General features: G+C 40.8%; 1 protein-coding gene across 3 annotated transcripts in view; it reads right to left on the reverse strand.

The window, feature by feature from the left end:
- Positions 1-10066, reverse strand: part of LOC311260355 (lysyl oxidase homolog 1-like) — a 186169-nt gene extending 176103 nt beyond the window's left edge. Inside the window, exon 1 of one of the 3 annotated variants that reach the window (XM_084358073.1) lies at positions 10044-10066. The gene's annotated coding sequence lies outside the window, so the exon portion shown is untranslated. Of the gene's footprint in view, positions 1-2239; positions 2321-7544; positions 7692-10043 lie in introns of those variants that run through there. The other 2 variants (XM_084358071.1, XM_084358072.1) reach the window with 2 other exon arrangements.
- Between the last annotated feature and the right edge of the window lie 12790 nt (positions 10067-22856).

The following is a 22856-nucleotide window of genomic DNA, read 5'->3' on the forward strand; positions in this document are numbered from 1 at the left end:
TCGAAAGAAACAGGAGGAATAAACACAAATTAATTCAAACTTTAGCGCTTTCCCGTAAGTTTAGTCCATAATTAGACACAGAGGACAAAAATAAACAGGCTCAGGTATTGATCCGGCTCACATATATGTCGCACTATACAGTCCCCGCTGACAAAAGGTCTTTACAAGTTGTATTTATTGAACAAAAGATCGTTTTCACGAGATTATAAAGAGGTATCACATCTTAAAAAACATCCAATTTGTTCTAAGCTGTAAAACTTTTACAACACATATGAAAAAAAGCTATCTGGACTGACTAGAAATTGAAATTAACTACAGAGAACATGATGGATGTTTGCAAAATGTGCTTGCTTTTCCAACTCCACAGTCACACAGGGGTCAAAAATAATATCTAATTTTTTGGTCGAGAGCCGTTTCCTGTCTGAAAATACAATTATTTGGACAGTGTGCTGTGAAAGGAGGTTTTTTGGATTGGGTGCAACATTTTGGACCCACACCTGGCGTGCAAAATAGAACTTTCACAAAAACACAGACCTGTCCAGTAGTCAAACCTGACTAGAAAAGAGCCACGGACTCCAAAACTGGCAGCAATATGAAGTGCTTTCAATTAATATGCACAAGAGAACATCCATTTACTGTTATAATAATGTCTGAAGAACAAATGTAATTTCATAGGAAGTAATTAAAAGATTGGAAGTCATGTTTTCACCTCACGAATCAACAATGAAACACCTCGGGGAAGGGGCACAGTTCTTCAGAAGCCAGAGTCCAAATATTGATACTAACCTGCTACATATTTGCACTTAGTCTAAATTAAATTTGTCCTACACAGAACTCTGGGTCATTAAAATCTGCTATTAGATACTCTCACAAACTATAGCAGATAAAAGAGGCAATTGTTGTTCATCTTCTCGATGAACGTTGTTGCTACGGATAGAAAACAAACTCTAACAGAGGTATTAAGCAGGGGTCAGTGTGGGATAAAGTGTGTTTGGTCGGATGCCAACCAACGTCACAAACAAACATCACTGCTTTTCCTTTAAAATTGATCCTGAGGCAGCAAAAGGCCTGTAATGTAGCCCAGATAAAAAGCAATCAGGCCGCAGTTCTAAGTTATGGCATCCTGGCCTTGTCCAAGTGGTCAATCAATGTTCTCTTTTGCTTGTGTCCTCAGTGCATCAGCATGGGCTATAAAGCCTGGAAAGCACAGCCGTTAAATGGTTGTGTGGGCCCTTTTGCTAGCCTGGTGTCTGGCAATCTGGCAGGGGTTTCTGGCACCCTCGGTGTCGGACCGGGACTATAAGAGCATGTAAAGTGTAAATCTCCCAGCTGACAGGCTGATCGCTGCCGTCTCCAGACCGGATTTACCATCTTGCACAGAGCTATAAGAAGCCAGCTGTAGCTACATGCTATTATCAGGAATAAAGTACACTTTATGGATCTTTTCATGGATAACATTGACAACTCACAATCCTTGAGGCTATATAATTTGCATGAGGAATATCTTCCATCAAGACAAATAAACACTGAATTTATTGTGCAGTTTACAGTTGGAAAATTACTAGTAGCAGCCAAGCAGCAAAATCTGAAGTGTGGTGAGATTTTTCTTCACCTGAACCTCCCAGATTATCTATTTTGGTGACTCACAATGCAGTTAGGAGGAGATGTGCTGTAGGAGCTGTGTGTAATTGGCAAACCCACTGCAGTTTTGGTGTTGAGGATGTGTGAACTTGGTACTGACCGCTTTTCACCTGCATGGGTCAACAGCAAATTGTAAGGTGCGATTGTGGTTTAAAAAATCAAAACGACAGTTCAATAAAAACTGCACCAAGCACATAGCATGTGGGGACCCACCTGCAAAGGCTGCAGGCTTCAGGATCACACAACCATGAACACATTGTACGTTTTCAATCAGTAGAGTCACATAAAACTGTACAGGTGTAGTTTTGATCCTATTATGAGGCTAGAGTATGCAGCTATACCATCAGCTGCTATTGTAAACGTATGCATAGTGCCAAACAAGGAAAAGAGGTGCCCTACTTTTATTGATGTGCTAATATCGATAACAGTCTCAGAGGTGCCTTCAAAACTGCCTAAATTGCTGGAATCAGGGAGTTAACGAGTCAATCCAATGATCCGATACCACATAGTTTCTTTTTTATAAACTGGTCGCTACTTTTTTCCAGCAGGATCCCGTACAGTTCACCTAAAAGTGAAAATAAAGTCATTATCCACTAACCCTCATCCACATGACATTTCTCGGGTTTTACAGCGAAAGGTCTTGCAGCATTCTCCTGAACATGTGAAGTAGCAGGGGACTTTTTTTTTTTAATGCACTGGTAACGGATCAGCAACCTGTATCGGACAAATCACAAAGTACAGGTATTGGAATCAGTTGTAAAAATGGTACTGGGGACAACAGTTACCATATGAGGATTATTGTGCAGTTGAACCATGGCAGACATCAAATTTTGCAGAATTTTCCAATTGTGTCGTTTTGTCCGGACAGCAACAATTTCTTCTTAAAACCAGTCTAGACTCTCTACATTGTTACCTACTATCAATTGATACCGGCCCGTAACACAACCACTGACACTGTACGGCAAATTAATGGTCTTAATTTCAACCTGTCATACTGTACACCTTTAGTATTAAAATAAGAGTGTACTACCATGACCTCTGAGCACTGCAAATGGTGTGTTTGACTGCACTTCACACTTTGCTCAAGTCTTGGGGTCCTCTTTTCCTAAATTAACATGCAGAGCGTGTTTTACAACCTAAGATATGACAGCAGAGCTTGGGAATGGCACAAAGCACACCGGTCAACACGGCCATTTCGGTGCTTTAACAGAGGGGTGCAAGTCTATAAGCAGTACAAATGATAACGGTGAGAATCAGGTAGAAGTACTTTATCACTGGATGTTTGAGATGCTGGAATTAAGCTCCTTTCATTCCTTTCTCCTCTTGGCAGCAAGCAAAAATCACACACACAAGAGATAGTTCTTTTTAACGTTTTAAGCTGAATCCTATTTAAGGTCGCCGGTAGCCAGGGCGCTGGTGCTGTGTATGTTGGCTTACTGGCACGACTTTCTAGCTGACTTTAATAAGAGTCGAGCCATAATTAATGTTATTAGTCACACCTGTGCTTTTCCTGCATTGACAAGTCCAAATGTCTGCCGTGAAAAAGGCCAATTAGTCACATTGGGCTCGGGCCCACTTTCATGTACAAAAATGTCACCGATGACAAGTCAGTAGGTAAACCATGAGTGTAAAATCATAAAGCACACTGCATCCAAATCCACCAACAGCAGTCGTATCATGGTTGGATTTAAATTGCCTGCATGCAGATGGGTGCTTCTTGTCTGTACAAACTATATTTTAAACATGGACCATGTGGCACTGAACATGATTTAAAGCATTACAGCTCCCTATAATTACTAAATTTACACGACATTTCATAAACTTACATGATAAGTGACTTATTGTGCTGATATTGTTGCACCATATCATGTTAGCCACAGTCACAGGCTTATTTGTCTTACAATTAAAAATACAATGCCTCGGGCACTGTCAAATAATGAGTGTGGTCGCTGCTTAGGTTTTACTCAATTTTAATGAGGGGCAGGCACATTACTCACAGTATTATACACACATAACTGCCTTCGTTTTGATCCACTTTCACACACACATACCCATGGCTTGCTTCAGTGTTGCCATGGCGGCCTAATGCACATCTCAGATAACTGGATGATGTGTCTCTTTGTTCAACTTTTATTTTGGACAGATATCCGCTGGGGTTAAAAAAAGAAAAAGGGCGGCACATGCATTGATAAGTTTTTATTTAGGGCTGCGGGATCAGAATATGAAGCAAGGGATGCTGGATAACAACAACTGTTGTTTAATCGCTCGAAAGAAAATAAATTGTCAGACATTTTAATTATAGATCATTTCAGTGTACAAGCACTGATGGTTCTAGCGTCATAAATGAAAGGATTTGCAAGATTTTCTTTGTCATTTGTGATAGTAGGAGATGAGTCCTCAGGTTCTGGACTGTTAGTTCGACAACAAAGCCATTCAAAGATGTCACTCTGGTCTCTGGGAAATTGTGATGAGCATTTTTCTTTTCCAATTTTATGATATCTTATGGACTAATTAATGAAAATGATCAGAAAATTAATTGAGAATGAAAATAATTAGTTAGTTGCAGGCCTAGTCCTGTTTGCGTTGACTGACCGAAGAAATACAAGAATAACTTTTAGCATTGGTGACTCATTAAGTCTAAAAGCTTTAAGGAATACTGGGTTCTAGTTATATGGAACTGTACCAAGTACCATTTGCACAAGAATTAAGAAAGTTGGAAGAATGAATTTTCCTGCCTACTTGAGCAACCGAAGGGGAAGGTCATCATACAGATGGCACCTGACACGTGAAAAACAATCATACTTACCCACTGAGCAGGCAACGTCTGTGGACGTCCAAAACAGGTTGATATCATGTCCGTTGGGCCAGGCCATGATCTGGACGTCCACTGACAGCCAGAATTAGTCGATAAACAACATATAAAACGTCTATACAACGTCCAGAAAAGACGTATAAAAAAACTTTCATTCTGGCTCCCCAGAGGACGATCTAGATCGAGACCACTCTTTGCTCACTGGGTATTGACATTAAGGACATTTATTCCACACGTCACAGATACGACAATTTGACCAACTCTGACAAAGTGCTTCAAATTAATGAAGCAGAGAAAAGAGCCAGATGAGGCAAATTACTGGAACTGAACCTGAAATACATCCATGTCATGTCACCATGTCACCATGACATGAGGGTTGAGTGTCAAACAGTGTCTGGCTACAACAGTAATCATTGCTCTGTTCTATGTGAGATCATGTTTTTATGCTCTACAACTATATTTTCTGGTCCCTCTTGGAAAAAAAAACTGTTGTAACATTTTGCAACTAATTAACAAATATGTTAATTAACAACATTTCCTCTTTACGTTCATATAAAACAGGTACACATTATTACTGTCTTGCTTCCAGCACTTTAGAAAAAAATCTCATTAATTTGTGTTAATTTTCAACTTTCAACTCATGAATTCACAGAAGCTGTGTCTGCTGATATGTGATTAAAGCTACCGTTCTTAGGTTTTCATAATTCACACTACAACAAAGATGATGGAGCATCGAGCTTTTTGTTTGTGAACTTGTTTTACCTTTTTGCTGTTTGTATGCAGCAAAGTGTCATTGACTGATGGAACTGTTTACCGGAGTGATGAAGTTGGACAGCATTGCTATTTTCAACCAGATAGGTGTACCCCAGCAAAATGAACATTTCTCTGCAGCAGAATACAGATTAGACTGTCCCCGACCAAAAACATGTGTACTCTTTTTTGCATTTCACTACTCTTTACCATACACATGGATATTATTAATGATAGCTTTATCAAAAAAGGATGTCACCTTTAAAAAGGTCATGCTTTTCGAGGGAACAGTTGTGCAGTCATAAAAACAATGTCTTCTAAACCTCAATTTTTCCCCTCTGCCTTCCATTTTATAGAGGTGGCTGCTCATGCACTCATTCATTCATTCATTCATTCATCCATCCACCCAAGAAGAAGTAGTAAGTTGAGAAAAGGAGATCCCTTTCTCAGGCCATTAGCAACCATTTCCCTGAGGTGCAAACCCCATCACACAGTGTTTTTAGAGACTGTGAGAATGAGACTTGGCAGGATAGAAGAATACATTTCTGCTTAATTAATCCCATTCCTTACTTTAGGTATTAAAAGGCAATGGTCTGTTTAACAACTTTCGGCGACACTAAACGGGTAATTAGTCACAGCCTAATCATTTTTCATACATTTTATGGCTATGTCCAGGGCGGGGTGTGCTCCCCAGAGGGTCGTCCCACTAGCCACCTCACTTATTCCACGCCCTTTTCACAGCTCCCTGCCTACACACAGGATTAAGCTGTTTCCTTTCTTCATCAGATATCAACGCCTAAGTAGTCTTTACCTCCATGTCCGAACCACCTGCCTCTGATAGCATTGGAGACAAACTTGCATTTTCTCAAATTTGGGCAGCTAGAGGTGGTGTGGTGTGTTGTAGAATCCATTTTCTCCAATATGAAAAGAAAAAAACACAAAAAAACAGAATGACAGTGGGAGCCTGGGCACAATCAACTATGGCACACTGACTAGAAGCTCGTGCCAGCTGTTGCAGGCAGCCAATCCCAAAGCTGAATACGGCGTTTGTGACATTTATTCAAATGGTCGGGAAATTAGAATCATTTAAATGGCGAGAGCCGCCCACTGCCCAGGTGTAAATATGATTTCAATAATGCTTTCTGTTCTCTAAATAAGCACAGCTGCTCAGACACGCAGCCAGGATTTCCAATTCAAAACACGGTGCAGGACATGTCATTTTTTATTCTTCTGAGAGAATATGGACTAAAATAGCTGAACCCACCAGCGATAGCTTTTATCTTACCCTGGTAATAAGCTTTAACTGCCCACAGAAGCAGAGGTTAAAGATAAAATCAATTAAACAAAAGTGCACTTCTTCACAGCCAACTCCAACATCCGTTTGAGAATTAAAATCAGCTAAGTACTCTATATTCATGACAAACATCTGCTACGTGCTCCGACTGGACCAACAAAGATGAGATGGTGGTGGAAAGCAGTGTGTGTTTGTTTGCACCAAAGAGAGATAGCATGAGCTTAACAATGCCTCCTGATGGGACATGATACAATTACATTGATACCAATGCCATTATCAATTCTGCTTATCAGTACAATTCCTCCATGAATTCTCTTAAAGGTCCCATATTATGAAAAACACGTTTTCTCTGGTCTCTACATATATAAACTGGTCCTCCCTGAGCCTACCAACTCCCAGAATCCGTGAGGGGGGCGTTCATCCCCGAGGTGAAGGTCGGTGTGTCCAGTGGTAAGCTAGCAGTTTTTCGCAATGTCGTCGCTCAGAGCTAGACACGCAAATTGTTTTGTTGTTGGTTGTAAAAAAATCAACATAAGTGCCTATATTCTGTCCCAGCTACAGAAGAACAGAAGAGACAGTGGTTGTGTTTCATTTTTAACGACAACGTGCCGGCTACGGTTCGTGTGAGTCTGTTTGTGTGTGCTAACCGCTTCACACCGGACTGCTTCAGTAACGAGGGTCAGTACAAAGCTGGCTTTGCCTCGACACTGACCCTCGTAAAAGGATCAGTCCCAACCATACGGGACCCAGCAACTGCACCCGAGCCACAGGTAAGTGTCGCCATGTTTTGATAGTATTTACAGCTGCCTATGAGTTTGGTGACGTCAGCTTGAAACTGGCTAACTAGTTAGCTTAGCTTCGGTCCGCTATGCAACGGCGTTTGTAGCGAGTTTAATGTTAATAATATTTCGAGGGAGCTTGGTTGTCACAGTAAAAAGTCTGGAAACATGTGCAGACTGGAGACAAAGACTATGCGAACAGCGTCCGAGAGTTTGGAGACTGTGTTGGAGACAAACACAGCTTTCGCTAGCTGTTTTTAGACGTTACCTGTTGCAGGTCAGTGGGGGAGGGGAGCCGGGCGGTTGTGTTGGGGAGTCCTGCTGCAGCCGCAGAGTCTGTCTTTTTCTGAGCCTCTCCTTCTGGGTCCGATTCTGGGTCAAACTGGTGTGGTTGAACGACAGCATCTCGGCGAGCCATAGCAATACATCCACCGTAAACAGTAGCACATGCTACCGCTAGCGTGAGCGGCATCCTCTCCCTGAGAGGCGCGCGTAGCAGGCAAGGCACGCGCTGACAGACGGAGCTCATTAGCATTAAAGGTGCAGGCACAGAAACGGCTGCTCTCAGTGGAGCTCACCTGAGCGACTTTTAGACAGCTGAGGTTCAGGACCAGGATGGGTTTGGGTCTGTACATTTCGAATACAGTGTTGTTGGACCTCTGGCTCTATTTAAGAATTTAATTAAAACATTTAAAAAATGCACTTAAATTCTCAGCAGAATGTGAATCAATAGCAGTTTTGACATAATGATGATTTTTATCCAGAGATTCCTACTGAAGTTAGCATGCTAACCAGCTAGCCCTGGCCAATCATGGTCCCCCATTTTGAACCGCTAGCTGCATGGCTGACTGGGCTAACTAGCTAAAGGCAGGTACAGCTCACAGCAATAAAACTGATATTTAAACTAGCACTGATTTCATCTACTTTAGCAAAATGAGGACACACTTTTGGCCGTTTTCGCCACTCAAGGTTGCGAGTTAAGTCTTTCTTCTGTAGCCAAGCCTCCCAAGATGATTTCAACCAGGCCATTTCATTATGTCAACTATTGCAAAATCAATCTCATCATATCAATCAGCTTTAAACAAAGCCAAAGCTTCAACCTAGATCCTGAGCTATTAACCCCTGTGACGCTGAGGTCATTTCTGAGCCGATCATATGACATGTCTCATGCATCAAGCAGGCTAAATCCCCCCGAGCTCTTGTCACATTTCTATGAGCCATCTGGAGCGACTGCAGCAGTAACACTTATATTGTTCATTTCTCACAGCTCTATCTATTTCACATAATCTGTAATTTAGTCAGCATTTCAATTTGTCCGCAGTTCTCTTATGACATTTGTCTACAAATCAGTGACCATGACCAGCAGTGAGCAGCGGTAAAAGCCGCAGGTGGCGTGACTACAAAAGCATCTATCGCTCAGCACTCGTCATTAACCTTTAAACACCCAACAGCCCTTTTCTCATGGCAGATATTTTGACCTGCGGGAATAGCACAGGTGTGACGAACAACATTAACGATGGCTCTGTGACATTAAAGGTGTGAGAGGAAGCTTTGCCAGTAAACACCAAGACCCAGTCAATGGCACCCCTAAAAGGACAACAAGCATTAACTAGTGTTACTAATTGACAAGTCGACTTACAACAAAAGGTCTCATCAACACATTTAGGTCAAAGCAAGGCTGTTTCTGTTTGAGCCAAACAAAGTGACATTAACTGCCAGACAACTGGACACTGGAAGGGCCCTCAGAGATCGCATATAGCTGGATATAATTACAATTGTGCCAATGTCACAATTGTACAGTTTTCCCATGAGCATTCATATAACAACTGCTCTCTGTTTGAAGTTTCCAGCAGCTAACTGGTACAGCTTAATGTGGATTGTGATATGTAAATTTTACAATTGCCTTATTTTTGCACGACTGAACTTTACTGGCATCTGCACGATTTTAAGATTTCCGGCAAGGCCAAACGGACCTATCTCACAATCTTAACGAAAGTGAAAAATGATCTGTACATCTTTACCCGGTGATTCAGATCAGCTTGAAATTTTTCTTCCTTGACCAATGCTTTCATCAAGTTCCATGAAAATCAGGCCAGTAGTTTTTTTTCCACAATCCTGCTAACAAACAAACCAACAAACAAAACAAACCGAAAACATAACCTCCTTAGCGGAGGTAATGATGGGACAGATACGATTTAAAAAAATAATAATAATAAAAATAATTTCCACAGTTGAAATATGAATGTTCAAAAGAGAAGCAGGGTAAAAGTAATCTGAGGTAGTAATTGGTTTGTATGCTCAAGGTGCAAAAGGTGCTTATTTTCAAGGAGGAACCAGTACCCTGTTGCCCACTGTGATCTTCAAATCACGACAGAAGTCTCCTTGTACAGACTATTTATACATTATGATAAAATTCAGTACATGGACCGATTGTTAAGCAGACAACAGTGAAACTCCTACACTTTCAGATGCCACATAAGGCATTACAGACTGTAATTTTGCCTAATAAAAGGTGGGACCTTCAGAGGACCTGAAGGTCAGAGTAAACCTACAACTCCTCCACATACTGAAATGGTCTACATTCACACTGTGTAAATACTGCACTAGTACATAGGTTTCATGACACCTGAGTTTACAAGTCGTGACATTTTACATTTTACATAAAAACACATAAAACATACCAGGTCAAGGGTTAATATATTCACAACATTCACCTGATTTACAACTATTCCATGCTACTTCCTGATAATGTTAACGTATATGTTACCTGTCTGGAAATGTGGACAGAAGTTGAACTGGGACACAGCTGGAGGTGCAGAGAGGTGTACTTCCAGCGCTGGCTGTGGGTGAAGCACAGAGTGCGGCGCTCAGGCAGACACAGCTGCAGGTTATAAGGCTGATTAGCATCCTCATTAATAGCCTGTAATGATTTGCTGATTACCTAACTTGGCCGGAGTAGTTTCATCTAAAACAGCTCAAATGCTGCAATAGCTCCAAGTCAAGTAGATGTCACCGCACATGCTCGATGTTGGAGTGTTACGAAGGATATACAGCTCTGTGTGTGTTTTTAATTTGGAGCTCTATGGCACAGATCCATATGTTACAGACTGCGGTTACCCTGAGAATACTTGTCAGCAGACTGTATTCATTTTTCTTTTTACATGGAAAATGTTATGCATACTACATTAAGGCTGAATGCACAAAGTCAAAGGGTGAAGACGCAGCGAAGGCTCAAATATTACAACATTTAGTAACGGGAACTGATTGAGTGCGTATCCTGCCGCGGCTATAGGCCTAGATCTTTAAGACCCTGAAATTCAAAGTCAAAGTGTCTCCAGAGTGAAGTGAGAATGTAAAGTGTTTTTTTCCTCCCATATGATTTCTTTGATCACAGCGGGGACCGAATTCATTTATTATTAATGGTTTTGGAAAAATGTCAGAGCCGCTGTCTGTTTATTGCTTTACAAGGCTCCTGTGTTGTTGTTAATCCTCTTGCCTTTAATTAACATAACAAAATTATTAATGTCCCCTTTTTATCTTTATTATCGTGTCTTAAATCCCTTTAGCAGCTGAGAAGCGTGCCTAATCGCGAGGAAATGGGTTGTGATATGTGTTATTTCAGCTTGTTTTCCAACTTGCAGCTGCAGTTGAATAAACTAACCGGGGCTCGTACTTATCCTGTTTCTACAGAGTAGGAAATGAGTCCTAACTGGCTCAAAATTTCTCACAGAGACGTATATTTGTTCTTTGCTTTCAAACATTATTCATCAATTGTTTATTAAAAAAAAAAACACACACACACACACACATCCCCTTCAAGATACAAGACAATTGCTGAGCTATCCTTAGCGCTTGCAGCTGCTTCGCATTGATCCAAAAATGAGCATTTGATTGAAATGACAACAAGCGTCTTTAAAGACAATGGAGAAGCTTTTGTTGACTATTTTTGTCCAGGCTAATCGCTCCATCTATATCAATCTTAAATCTAGAAAATGCAGATATAGCAATAGTATCTGTAAATATATTTATAGTAATGTACCGCTGGACAATGGGCAACGTTATTATAAATATTAAATAGCTCCACTGCATCTAATTAAGATGAAATGTAAATTAAATCTGAATATGTTTTCAGTCTTTAACTGTGTGCCACTAAACTTCCATAGATGCTATTTTCAGTATGCAATCATCATCTGCCCTGCATCAAATTGAATTCAGATCAGCCCGTCAGTTTGTTGACTGCACACTGGAGGCAGTCGGAGGAAAAAAATGCAGGCCATCATTAATTGCATTGTATTGGCACACTGCGATGTCAGTCACCCTCAACAATAAGAAAAACAACTAAAACTCTTCTTTTCGATCATGAGCAACACTTTCTTGCATCACAGCCATCTTCAAGCAAGTGTTCCTCCTCTCATATTATGACTGAATATAACCAGATAAACAATTGAATTGTCTCTACCGACATGTTTCTTTGTTTTCTTTCATTAAAAAGGAACTGAGGTATAAAAATTCTGCTGTGATCAAGGCTTATAAACGCTACCTGTTAACAGTGATCTGTATTCCAGCACTGCTGCACCAAGAGGGCTGAAAAAAGTGATGTCAGATCAGGTTGGTGAGGTGCTAGCTTCTGTTGAATCAAATAGGAAGTGAAGCCCCGCACTCTTTTAGCTCTGATACATAATTTATAACAGTAAAACCAACATTTTGCAGGAAAAAAAAAGTGTGTGGCTTCACCTCTTATTTATTCTAGCAGACTACACCGATGTAATTAGTTTCGCTTTGCTTTTTAAGCCGCTCACACAGAGACCTTAAATCTGGATAAACAACGGTACGTCTTTCCACAAATTTTATTAAAAATTTACAGACACAAATTGGTCCCTTGTTAACCAGTCACAGTGGATGTAACACGCGTCCGTCTTAGCTTAATAACATCCCTTATTCCTTTAACTGGGCTCAGATTACAAGATACTCTAGACACTTTTCACCTGCTGAATTGCTTCAACACACAATCACAGCCACAAGTCGTACCTGGATTTACCATAACTTAGCAGACTAAAGTGGTTCAGCCATAGAGATGAATTAAGGACGATAGATGATGTTATATGGGAACAACAAGGCTGGTGCAACCTGTGGATTTGAAGGACAACTGCACAGCGGGGGGAGAGGCTGACAGGAATAAAGCCAAAATTGTGTGGGCTTCAGCTCTTCTTCAGGATACAGATAAAGAGGAGATGGATACCTGCTGGTGACAAAGAACATGTGTGCAAGAGAGAGTGAAATAAAGAGCACACTAGAGTGTGTGAGTATGTTTGTGAGAGAAAGTTAGGTGATGCGTACCTCCTGCTGGAGAGATAATCTTTATAATATCCTGTAGGCTGTGATGCACTGCTATTTTTCTAATCTTGTAGTTTGAGAGCGCTCGTGATTTCAGAACAGATAAATCAGAGAAATTTCTCTTTATGCGCATGGTGAAACCCAAATCAGGTTGGATTTTAAAACCTCCTATAATCTGAGCACAGCCTTTAAAAGTTGCCTTTGACAGCTTTGGGAATACGTAATCAGAGGAAAGTCTAAGCCAGGAACTTTCAGTATCGTTTAGGGGGAACTCGTGTACACTCTGGGTGCCTGATTTTATTAAGTACATTTAAAAATACATAAATAAATATGGCCTGAAAGTTAAACTTCTATGAAGCATTGATTTAATAAACTTAATAAACATAATGGCTGAAAAAAGTTGGATTCATTGGCACAGAATAGCATTTTGTGTCGTGTTTTTAACTTTTGAATGATGAATTTAAAATGTGTCCCAGTTGATGTTGAGTCTTGTGTGTGCAGCGGCACACCTGCAGAGATTTGGTGTGATATTTGCAAAAAAACTGAAACTAATTAATCCCTACATGAATTGAGTTTGGATTTCTACATGAATAAATCATATAAAACTGATGAAAATTTGTCAAAGTGTCAAAACAGTCGAATTTTAATAGTCTTTAATTTGTTTTTCTATTTTCACACAGATTCATTTCGAGCATAATTCAGCAAAGTACTTCATTACTAAAAACTTCAAAGGTACGCTATGTTGTCTGAACTTTAAAATGAGCAATTTTGGAACCACTCATTCTTCTTTCTGCATCTATGATGTGCACTTACAGCCACTTGAATGCACGCATGGCACACAATTTAGCTAAAATACGGCTAACAGCTCCCGTTTGTTGACCCACGTACAAAAAGGTAGATGCATGTGATGAATGTGAACCACTAACTGTGACAAACACCGACAAGAAGCTTTGTAGCAGCATTTTGGCATGTGTTGGTTTGGAAAAAGCGTCAGACTACCATTAGCATAGCCTGAAGTTTGTAGAGTGTGTCATTCAAAAGGACTGTTTTATACATGACAAGTATACAACTAATAAGTTTTATTCAAGAACAGGTTGTTGTAAAGTTTTAGAATGTAATGATATTTTGATTCATGGTCCAATATTTTTTTTTGAATCATTTGTATTTTTCAAATAAGAAGGATAACAGCCACCTCCAGCCTGAAATCTAGCCACAGCAGCTGTCAGCTGTGTATTGGTACTGTAAACACACTATATAAGGCTTCTGGAAAGTAAAGTTTTATCAATGCTCCAGAAATACTACTTTATGCGTAAGCAGTCTTCATACAGCTTTGTAACCTGCATATATCACAGGGTTACAACCCAACTATAACTTCACACCGGCTCTATTCATCAGGTGCTGTGATGCCAAGTGTGATTTTCAGTGTCAGCACAATGTGTACAAAGCAGTAAATCAGATAGGCTTTATGTATGCGAGTGTGTGTGTGTGTGTGTGTGTGTGTGTGTGTGTGTGTGTGTGTGAGGGCGCGCGTGTGTCTGAGGAGTATATTCGTACTGTGCAGCGACAGGAGCCACCGCTGACATAAGGTTGAGAGAGGCGATGTGATTACAATTGATTAAATGCTGCTTTGTTGTCTCCTTCTCTGGTGCATGTTGATGGTGTTTAGTCAGAAAAGTGGGTCCTAAGTTATCAAATCAGCTTTGTTTTGTGTATAAAGGTAAAAAAAACACTATGAAATAAGTTTGATTTTGATGACCTGAAGGATAGGTGAACACTTATTGCTTTACTTTAATATCAAGGTGAATTACCACCTCGCAATTGTGAGCCTCCGCCAACCAGTCCAGCTTACATCCCTGTCTGTCCAGAATCGTATTTAGAAGGAATTTAATATGCTAATAAATATTTTTTTCTGTGATGTTTGTATGATTCGAGTGAATAATTTCCAGTGAGGAAATATACTGTCTTCATGGAGAGCTTCGTCACATGGTGCAACAACAATCACCTGAAGCGCACCATCAGACCAATGAGTTCATGGTAAACTGCTGCTGTATGTCTAGTTCATTACGAGAAACTAAATCAAATCACTTTTATTCATATAGCCCAAAATCACAATCACATTGCCTCAATGGGCTTCACAATCTGTACAGTCAACAACATCCTCTGTCCTTAGACCCTCGATTCGAATGAGGAAAAACTTGCCATGTTGAGGAAGAAACAGAAGATGATGGAAGAAACCTCAGAGGAGGGATCCCTCTCCCAGGATGGACAGACATGCAATAGATGTTGCATGTACAGAAGAGAACAACAAAATCACAGTTTACAAGTTGCATTGACAGAATATTGGATACAAATTATAGTACATGTAAAGTGTGTGGATCTGAGCAGGCCGAGGCATCGCCAAGTGATGCCCGAGCCACACAACCTCCTCTCCACCGTGGTGACCTGGAAGAGGGCAGGCCACACAAGATAATTAGCAGTAAAACACAGAAGATCACAGTGAAGAGGCATCACATTTTACAGAAATACAGATATAAGGAGATAGTAAAACAGAGGAGAGCAATGGTCCAGCGGAGTCAATTCCTTGCATATTTGCTTGGCTGGTAACGGTGATTCTGATAAAACACTTAAGTTGTGATCATGACGGTACCACAACGCTTTAAATATGAATGATGCTGCAAAGAGGCTGCAAAATCTAAGACACGGACACTTATCGTACATGTTCAACTCAGCAGAAGAGAAGATCCATGCATGTCACCGCATTTTCAAGGTGTCTCCAATTTTTCATGCAACCAAAAGTGAAATCTGCTTCTGTTCCTGAGTTATGGTGTTTAATAATGGCCAGAAAGAGGTTTAAGCAGAACATTTTGATGTCACAAAGAAGTTGACCTTTGACTATTTGGACATAAACTGTCGTCACTGTCATTTTATCCTATAAGACATTTGTGTGAAATTTTGCCGAAAACTTTTTATATGACTTTTGACCTTAATACCATAATAATTCATCCTTGGCTCAGGGTAGACATTTGAAGTAACTTCCTCAAGGTGTTCCTGAGATTGGGCTTTTTAAAGGAGGGACGGCATCGGCGACAACTCGTATCAACTGCCACACGGATGCATAATAAACTCTCCATGAGCTCTTGATGACCTTGTAAATACATTCGCAACCAACAGAGATTAAATATCCTATTATAGAAAATGAGTCATTAATCATCAAAAAGCACTGAGCTCGCTGTGTATTTGAAAAATCTTAACACATTAACTGTTTCATAACACACTTCTCACATTACTGCCATAATTACGCTGGGCTCTCTAATATATGTCTGTTTGTTTTATGTAACTTTATTACGGCCTTTAAACTGAATTAACAGGCTTTAGAATAGCGATGATGAAGGACTTTGAAGCGCACAGCCCTAATTGTGTTTCTGGGCGTCTCAGTAGCTCGGCGTTGATGGAAATTAGCGATTTATTCAAATGCAAGTCTCAGCAGCACAGATGCAGATGTGTCAGTCCACACAGTTCCTGATTCTTACAGTTAGGGTGAACACTGGATAAACCTGAAGTCCAAGACTAACGAATAATATAAAGTCATATTTTCAATAATTTGATTTTATGTTGATTGACAGACTTCTGTGAGGATTTCTCCGACATCACTGTGTGCCCAGCTATTTGGTTATATATTCAAATACCACAGAACTGCAAGAAGCAGCATTGATTTCCTGTAACACAGGATGATGTACGGCTCACTGTTTAAGTCGAGCATACAGTAGATCCGTGCTGGGACATTCACTTTAATAGTACAGCCAAATTACAATTCTCAGCATCCCAATAAACGGTCAGTCCTGCACACACTCTGAAAACATGTGTGTTAACATATGGAGACGCACAGCGAGGGCAACAGTATTCTCATATCGCAGGGCTCGGTAGCTTCATTTAACATTTACTTATGCACCATTGAGTCAAATTAGCCTACTTTAGGCCATAGCAACACAGTCAATTCACTGTGAGAGCTGCTTCCCAAGAAGTCAATAAAATGTATTGTATTACATGCCGGCAATGATGAGGGGAGCAGTCCGAAGGGATAATACAGACTGAAATGCTGCATACCTTAGAGGGCTGCACTGGAATCTGCAGCATAATATGGGCAGGCAGAAAAATAACAGCCCCACTCTGTGGAGTGGAACGGGAGGATTCAGAGATCAAATAGATAAGCCACTTCAGACCTTTCCATTTCAGCGCATGATGGAGCTCACATCTCTAAATTCTTGCTTGGCACATCATCCCTTCCCTATTTGATCTCTGCTACTGATGCTTAGAGTACAAGGCCTGACTGTGTTAGAAGATTGTGATCCAAACTGAAGCTTAATTAAATTCTTAATTATTCAATTGACCCAGCCAGCTGGTGATCAGTGGAAATGAAGCATGAAGAGGGTGTTTTATTAAAACCCGTAATGTTAAATTATATAAGCAATGTCAACTCAAATGTGCATTAGTCGGCGTCTGCATGATGCTAATTAGAACAGGAACTAAGTACACATCTTATTAAAAATCACAGTTAGTGCCGACGTCTCTCTCGCTCGCACGGTGAGTAAACTCCGCCGCTGATGTCACTAAACAAACAGATGTACTAAAGACTGGTAATGAAATTACAGACAGGACTCTTTTCTGGCTGAGATCCAGGATAAACAGAGGGGGAAAAAATGAATCCACCAGCCTTTCACGGAGGCTCTCCCACACACTTCACCCTTTGTTTCAGAGCATCACTAACTGCTCGCGGCACCTGAGCTACACCGCCACTGAGAGCACGCCACGCAAAGGAGGAAACACTTAAGTAGATATTTACTTCTCTTCAAGGTCTTCATCGTGCATCATGCTTCCTCCCAGTGTCCCAGCGTAGCAGCTCCATTTCTGTTTGTCAACACGTATTTCGTAGAAGAGTGGGAGCCATAGAGGTGGGGGGGGCGGGGGGGGGAAATACAGATTACCCATCCCAAGTCGCGCCTTCACAGAAAAGACACAGTTTTGATTTGGCTGTATCGTTTCACAGCTGAGCTAACGCGCAGAATGGCATGAGAGGCCAATAGCATTCTTCTGCTGTCAAATGAAAACCTTTATCTCTTAATTCTTCCAGGACTTAAACCCTTAGACTCTAAATGCAGTCGTAACAGCCAACCCTCTCCCAGCTTAGCTTATTTTATGATTTCTCCTCAGTTCGCCGGATTTACACACTTCTCACTTTTGTACGGAGCTTTTGAGGGGCTTTTGATATTAGAGAATCATCCGCCTACTCACTTTAGTAAACAAAGTTGAAATATTGGTCTTCCAGGTCTTCCTTATACCCGTTTACAAGTGTAATATGGATTCTTGGAGAGGCTTTGATTCCTGCAGTGATATTCCCCCTGCTTAGCTTCATGAAGGTTTGCGAAGTGACAGTCTCACGGGGAGGCCTGGGCGTTGATAAAGGCCAGATGTTTCCTTTGAACACACATCAGCACAGCATGTGGGGTGGGGGGGGGATCCCTCTGGAATCGTGCTGCTCGTTATCCTGTCTGATTGGACACCACTCTGACACGGTAAGTCCAGTAAGTGGCACATTTTACTTGTATCATCAACCATAATTAGCTCACCACCAACCTAGCGAGAAGAGAAGAACAGATTGCAGGTACTGTGCGCCCAGTGGTACGTTTACAAAGCACTATGTCCTTTCTTGGCATTCTGAACCCCCAACTCCAAACTCATCAAGGGATTGCCATTCACTTTGATGTGTTCTCAGTGCAATTCTTGTAATTATCTTGTTTGTGAAGCATTACAGGTTGTTATCTTGAAAGAACCATTTGATCATCCTAAATCTTTGATATAGTGGGCCTGCATGCCAGTAATAACATACGATACAAAGAATGCTAATTTTTGTAGGAATCTTGCCTTTGGAAATATTATTAAATCTATATTTAAACTCATAAGCTTTCTTCTAACACTTCTTTTAAAAAATGAGCCTGTAGGATATTTAAGCTTACTGTTTCTATAAAAAAAAAAAAGCTCACTCTGTATCCTGCTTTTATCGTTACATTTCCTGCGTTTTAGCTATTGATATTTGGAAGACACACGTCCAGCATTGCACATAGGTCGCCAGCCCGCGTGCTTCTTCAACCTTGGGTGTCCAGTAATGTCTCCAGCCCCTCGCTGAGTGAGAACAGATGGAACCAAATCAAAACGGTGGGAAATGATGGAAAGACATTTGAGTCGTATGGGCTGACGGGAATAGCGGCACATATGTCGAACACAGCACCCGCTACAGTGTAGCTTGTCTGGCTCAGGCCCAGTTCTGTGTGTCCAGAAGGGTGCCTTTGTCATGACCCACATGGCCCACAATATCCTGCAAACAGACTGGGATCTCAGAGATTTTGGTGCCATTTGACAGAAGATCTGAGAGCGACCCAAGTGCCACCAGTTCTCTGGCATCCTGACGAAGCAAAGCTTTAAAAGTCACATGAAATCACAAAAGACCCGTCTGAGACGTTTCTATACTTCTCTCTTATTACATTTGATTACCTCGCCATGCAAATGTTAGGCGGCAAACAAAAAGGTGTCTGTAATCAAGCCGCAGGTGATTGTAATCAAACAAAAGCTACAGCCGATAATCGGTGTTTACTGAACTGCCTCGTATTGGTTGGAAATGCGTGAAATGTCAGGTGAACGCTATCAGTTATGTGTTTGTACGACTATTGATTTAATCAAGCCAAGCACCCAAAGGCTCAAATACTCAGACTGAGTTTGTAAAAAGAAATCAGTGAGCTTTCATTTACAGCAGGTGGAATGAGTGAACTAATGGATGAAAGGCACATCCCTCCCCGGTACAGAGCTGCAGTGATTAGCTGATTAATTGATTTGTCGATTTACAGATCTATGGAGACTATTTTGATAGCTGATTAATTATTTGAGTAATTCTTCAAGAAGAAATGGCAAATATTTGATGGTTCCAGCTTCTCAATTTTGATTTGATGTTTTACTTGTCATTCTTATTACAGCCATGATGTCCTCCATTGTTTTTTGATGCAGATATGGGACCAACTGCAGGATCAAACTTCCTGCTTAAATAATTTAAGAGATTCTGCAGTCTTGGAGGTTATTCAGTATGCAGTCTGAGATTTCTGGTTGTAATATGTTTGTACATCCTTCTCATGAAAAAAACAAAAAACATATGTTTGTTAGTGCTACGTAGTGGCTTTCAAGTCAGGTTTTTTGTGGCTTAGAGGGCCGAAATGAAGAGAAAATTAAAAGAATTATGGGTGTGGAGGTCAAAAGAAGTGACCGTTGTTGGACCTCTGCAGCCTGCTCATTATCTCTGCTTGAGGCTAGCAGCTCAAAGCTACATTTGGCACACTCAAATCTCCAACCAAACTGTTGGTAGTCAAGTTGCATTATGGGTAACATATGCTCCAGGCTTTGCCAGTACAGAACAATGTCTGGAATAAAAAAAAAAACAATGATATCTCTGGTTTTGCTGCAGTCTTTTTTGTCTAAGCTGTCCATTATAAGTGCGACAAGGTTACGGGAGTATAATTCTAAATTGTAGAGTACTTTTTCAGCACAAAGAGAATGTCATAGAGGAGATTCAGAGCAAATCCCTCAGCTGAGCATTACCATTTGGGCTTGAAACTAAAGGACTCTTGATAATATGGGCCTGAAGGCCTCAGCTTGACCCTTACAACTGGAGGCCCACTTCTTGTTCTCGAGGCTTTTAGTTTGGTTAAGTGGGCTGAGCCGTTGGGCAGATGGCTGTAGGTTAGTGGGGGACAGACAAAAAAAAAAAGGTGTGAAATCAGTGGCCTCTGTCTCGCTTTCTCTCTAACGGATGATTTGAGAGGGATCTGAGATTCCCCTTAGAGCCATGCCTTGGTCTCAGAGTGACACATTTATTGCCTGCTGTCTCAGAAAGGAGGTCAGGGGAGAAACAACAAGACTGTGTCCCTACTCACGCTCACCAATTTAGATTTTGTGCATATGCCGTCATTTACAGGCAAATTTAACTGCCAACTATGATAATGATCACAATTCAAATTTTTGCAAATTCTCCCATTGTGTTCCAGAAAAGGTCAGCTCAGCATATTTATATTAAGTTGGGGTCAAAATGCAATGTAGCCGGCATTAAATAATAATTTGTTATGAGGTGCAGGGATTAATAGAGGAGAGCTGGGATTTCTGTCTGATTGGAAAAAGAAGTTGACTGCAGGCACAGGATGAGGATTAGACAGGGCTTTGCTTCTCCCGACCGTACACTTGTATCTTTAGGCATGGCTTTTACCTCCTCCGAGGACGACTGGACAAATAAATAAGTACATTAGACCTTCATCAATTATCTCTGGACTGCAGTAGCAAAGCCCAGGTGAAAGCAGCATCCCATTAATAAAATAAAAGAGTGAATCTTCCGCTTCAAACTCTCATTAAATATGACCATATGTCTTTGGCTCTCAACACAAGTGTGCATTAAAATAATTCCCTCGTGGTACTATATTCTAAATATAATCAATAGTTCTCCCAGGAGGAATAAGATTCACTCTGGCGTTAAAACATCAAGCCTTACCACCAGGACTGCCTGCTTAAGTTAAAATTATGATCCAATCTAATGTTTTAGTGTCGTCATGATGCAGGTTCAGTGTTGTATTGGTCGTATGTTGTACAGTTATGTGTATAAGGCACGTGCATTAGCTTCAGGGAGTTATAGTTCTACCCTGAGAAGAGGCAGCATAATAACGGCATGAGAGTAGTATTTATCACATGAAATGACTATTCCTCCCTGACTCTAGACCGTATCCCTCCAAGCCATCTGCACAGGAGGGAGCACCAGGCACTGAGTGACCATAAAATCCAACGTTCATCTGAGCATGTAATATAATACCATTGTAAAGATTACCCATGTTGGCCGGTCCATGCAGCCCACCGCACAGGCGCGGGGACATTTACAGCTCTCCGAAAGGCAGTTCGCCAAATATTAGATCGTTTCATTGAGCCATTATCCTTGACCACGCAGAAAGATGTAGATCCGTGTTTCACATTAAAGAGGGAATCAATAGGTTCCTATAGCAAGGCTGCAGGCTCCAATAGTACAGTCCTGTTTACATCTCAGCCTTTTCATACCGGTTGGACAATTTATGTGTTATGGTGCTAAAAAGCCTCCATAGTGTGACCTGTGTCTAAAAATATAGAACCAATTTTGCCCTCAGGGAAAAGTTCCTCATGTGACTCACTATCACACAGATACTATACATGGTGTACTTTTTTTTTTTTCTTTTTTTTTTTTTTTTAAATTGGTGGGTTGAAAAGCTAAAGCTGCTCATTCAGAAACAGCTTAACTGCTTGGCTGATCATCCAGGATGTTTCTGGAAGTGTTTTCTTTACTCGCTGAAAGTGCTGCGATTTCCTTTACCTACCTGCAGCTCTCTTTCATGCAGAACCAATGTGTGCAGATTGCCGAGTTATCTTCTGTATTCACAGTCAGTCCCAGCGAATGGTTGTCATGGAAATGCTTTTCCAGGACTATGGGGCCTGTACCGATTAACTGTACATTGACCTTCAAAATTGAAATGACAATCACACGAAAAAGGGGAAAGCGGTGAATGAACAACAGTACAAACCTCCTCGAAACCACGCAGCCGCTTCAGTAAAGTTCCTAGAAAAGCCTAAAAAAAAAAAAAACTGATGGTTATCTGTAAGACTCTCACATGCAGGTTAGTCATCTTGAAAATGGCTGCGAAGTATGAAAGAAATAAAAGATGACAAGGTTAACCGAGGCTTTTCACACCACCATGAAGTTGCAGCACATTTCTTTTTTTGGACAGAGAAGCATTATGTTTGGCGTTGCAAAATCAAAGACAAAAGCACAAAAGCTGCCTGAGGGAGTTTTTGTTATGAGCTCCCTGAGAAATTTATATGATGCTTTATGATGCTCTTTTATGGCATCCTCATTGACGGATAGCACGTATAAATGTGGCACACTTGCTTACAGTGGTAATCTGAAGTAAAATACATAAATTAGGAATGCAAAATGAATCCCAGCGGTGAATTATTATTGTACTCGTTAAAAGGTGAAAAAGCACAGAAACTTCAGGATCAGATCCACAATAAACACTTCCACACAAGAAAATGTCCATTATCATATTATTCTCCACATCTGGTATTGGAAACTTGTGCAGAGTAACAAATGAGTTCTACTTCAAGTGGAGGAAAACAAATATATAAAATATAACTGGTA

Source organism: Pagrus pagrus (genome assembly GCF_965226575.1).
Source record: "Pagrus pagrus genome assembly, chromosome: 1".
NCBI classification, from domain to species: Eukaryota; Metazoa; Chordata; class Actinopteri; order Spariformes; family Sparidae; genus Pagrus; species Pagrus pagrus.